General features: G+C 46.1%; 1 long non-coding RNA gene across 1 annotated transcript; it reads left to right on the plus strand.

Moving 5' to 3' along the window:
- Positions 1–290: 290 nt before the first annotated feature.
- LOC123064903 (uncharacterized) lies at positions 291–3,390 on the plus strand. Its single transcript, XR_006430842.1, has 3 exons — positions 291–964; positions 1,476–1,746; positions 3,254–3,390. It is a non-coding gene; the product is annotated as an uncharacterized lncRNA (long non-coding RNA).
- The last annotated feature ends 271 nt before the right edge of the window (positions 3,391–3,661 follow it).

Consider the following 3,661-nt stretch of genomic DNA (forward strand, 5'->3'; position numbering starts at 1 on the left):
TACTACACATACATACTCTCAATTTTGATAGATACTACATACAACATACAAAACACAAGTGGTGGTAACTACCACTGCTTGTAGGAAACATTTGTCCTATATATATATATATATATATATATATATATATATATATATGGCTGGACTATTCTGTTACCCGTAACAGAATAATATTCTGTTACCCTCGGCCCCTATAAGGACGCGATGCACTGACTACAATAGAAACTCCCCAACCCAACCCGCCTCCTACCGCCGGAGGCAGCCGTCGCGGGCGAGCGAGCGACGGCGGCAGCCGGAGCGAGGGAGCCCGCGGCGCCGTGACGGGTCGCTCCCCCGACCCACGCGCTGCCGCTGGCCGGCCATCCGCACGCCTCCCTGCCGACGGGCTCGCCTCCTCTTGTCCTGGACCCCTTGTCCCGGACGATTCCCCCAACCCGATCCCACCACACCGAGCGCGCCGCCGCTGGCCACCTGCCTAGCGCCGCCGCCCCCGCTCCCCAGCGAGCCTCGGCCGGCCACTACCTCAGCACGCCGCCGTCACCCCACTGCCCCAGCATGCCGCCTCCATGATCTCCCTCCCCCAGTGTGCCGCCGCCTACCCCTGCCTCCGTGCGCCACCACCTACCTCCGAGCACCGCCGGTCTTTGGGCACAACTAGCCACCGCTGCCTCCCGCGCCAACTATGTCCTGAGACTAGCCACGGTGGTGGATCCAAGATCCGCCGAGGGAAAACGGGAGCTGCTGCTCCCTGTTGATGGCCGGTCCTCGCCACCGGCCGCCGCACTCCCGATGTGTCCCGAGCACCAGCGCCCCTAGAGGCTCGCTCCCCTGCACCCATGAACCAGTGCCATCCACCACTCGAGCAGGATGGCAATGGTGACAACATCCAGCGGTCCTCCTCTGCCTTTGCTCGCCCTGCCTTCATCATCGGCTAACCGTGCAAATCCATGTAAAATGAGTTCAGGTAAGTTTAGATCCCTGTACAAAGTTCAGCTAAGATTCAAGCACATTTCCCGCTGGCCACACAATGCTTGAACTAACGGCCTTGATTTACGCGTGCTGATGGCCACCTGCCTAGGCAAGCACATTTCCTTGCTTGCCTAGCTGCTAGCCAGATTCTTGTTCTGTTATGGGTGCCGTGCTTATTTGAACTTTAATTGCAGCTACTATTATAGTGTGTGCGTACATGACTGAAACTATATGATGTGTGTGCTATGGTTACCTGAACTTCAATTCTAGCTACTATTCAAATCTTATACTAGCACGTACAAGACTGGACTCGTACTACTGCACACTAGTGTGCCATTTTGCTTATTCATTCCTTGAACTTTGCATGCTCTCTATTCTTTCAGAGATATGCTCAAAGCTAGTTCCTCAGAGGTGTATTCTTTCATAGATATGTTAAAGCTAGTTCTTTATTCTTTCAGAGATATGTTGTTTACATACTTTCAGCTCACATTGTAGCTTTTTGTCAGTTCAATGGATTCCAAAAAGGAAAAAACTGTGGATGGGTGAGAAATCAACTTCCTGTACAGTTGTGCGATGAACATTGGACGACCTCGACCACCGGCACCACTGCTTCCCGACCTCATGCTTGCATCGCCATCTCCCAGTGAGGCTCTACCGCCGGAGCACCCTGGCCGTTCACCGCCACCACTCAAGGCCGTTCAACGCCACCACCCCAGGCCGTTCATTGCCAGCAGCACCCTGGATCCCACCCCTCGCCCTAGGAGTTTCAGTTATTGAGTGAGTTTCAGTCCAACTTGAGCTCCCTGAGATGATCATATAATTAACTTCAAAATTACTACATGGTCCATGTATTTTATAGCAAGTCCATGTAGTACTACATGTGAAGTACCAATTTCCTGGCAAAATGCTTGCTTTACAAAGGATTTCTCCTTGCAAAATGCTGATTGTTAGCACTAACTCACAGAAGTTACCCATTGAAGATGATGTTATCAAGCCATAACTAAGTTTGATGAGACAACAATCTGACGAGTGACCTTACCACTAACAGACAGCTGCTGCAGAAAGCCATCAAATTTCTTTGGTGTGCAGAGTATAATAAGTGTGATAGTGGCAATTTTCAAAAACTTTAATAGTTCAAGTACATAAGAAAACATAAGTCCACTCTGTAAAAACAACAGTAGACGCGGAAAGTTCAGTTTTGCTATATACAATTGGTAATTCAGATGTGTTTTTTTGTGGTTTAGATTTCGGCAGTAAACTATGCAAACAATTTAAAAGTACTCAAGTCCAACTTGCAAACCAGTAGCAGTCCTATAGTGCAACATGCATCAAATTCAAAAAAATAGCAAACCTGACTTGAAGCAAGTTCGCATCTGGTTGTTTATTTTGTAGCTCATCGTTTCTTATGTAAGCAAATGCTTCTATTCTATTCTAGTTGTTTTTTTAGCTCGCCTTTTCTTATATAATGTTAAAAGTCCACTAGATGAAAAATTCTGTGTGTTAGCTAGATCAGTACAAGTGCTCATCAGTACGACAAGCAGCAGTATTGATCAGTACAATTTACACAAAAAACTACAGTATCTTGCTAGCTTGCAGCTGTAATTTTGATTGCACAACAGTTTAATTGCATCGCCATCTCCCGGTGGGGCTCTGGTGCCGGAGCACCCTAGCCTTTCACAGCCACCGCTCCAGTTCGTTCAACGCCACCACCCCTGGCCGTTCATTGCCAGCAGCACCCTGATCCCACCCCTCACCCTAGTTATTTCAGTTATCGAGTGAGTTTCAGTCCAACTTGAGCTCCTTGAGATGATCATATAATTAACTTCAAAATTATTACATGGTCCATGTATTTTATAGGAAGTCCATGTAGTACTACATGGGAAGTACAAAAATTACTTCTAGTGAGAGTTCATTTAAATCTACAGGGTCTAGTCCCATATATCTTTTAACCAGGTTCATGGTGAAGCCCAGGGTGCTCGTCGGCGATCACAAGAAGCAGGCCATCGAGAAGGAGTTGGGCGACATGGTGCAGCGGTGTGGCCAGTTCAACCACCTAGCTAATAGATCATGATTTTCTCTCTTTTTCCTATGTCTCTTAATGTGTTACCCCTTCCTCTTTTCGTATAGCGTATTCTGAACATCAGATGCTTTCAACAATGTGTCGCGCAAGTTCAAGTATAGCTGTTGCAGGAGTTCAAAAATCTGAACAGCTTAAGCTCAACCCAATTTCAAGAATTGTTTCCTTTATAAATTGTTAGAAGTTTGTGATTTTGGCGCATGGCAGGAGCTCGTTGACGATGAAGGATGTGAAGCTTCACCACCATTCACAACTCCAATATGGTCCAGTTCGTCATGAGGATCCGGAGCTTCAACTTTTCAGTTCATCTTTCATATGCTTTTTAGTACATCTACTTCCTCGTCATAAGTCCAATTTCCATTTCATGTTTCCAGCTTCCTATAGAACAAACGTGTGCTTGTGGTTAAGCATGAGAAATGAGCATCTGTACTGTCTTTTATCAGTTTGTAGAGCAAAATATGTACCAGAGTCAAATTCTCAAAAAAAGGCTCTTCTTTGCATCTTTCAATGCTCACGGTTCAGTTTGTGTGTGTTACTCCACAATATATAATTTTCTGTTTAATTCTTATTTTCGTTCAGTTCAATATATAATTTTAGTTAAGTTCAATATATAAT

This window comes from Triticum aestivum, chromosome 3B, assembly GCF_018294505.1.
Source record: "Triticum aestivum cultivar Chinese Spring chromosome 3B, IWGSC CS RefSeq v2.1, whole genome shotgun sequence".
Lineage (NCBI taxonomy): Eukaryota > Viridiplantae > Streptophyta > Magnoliopsida > Poales > Poaceae > Triticum > Triticum aestivum.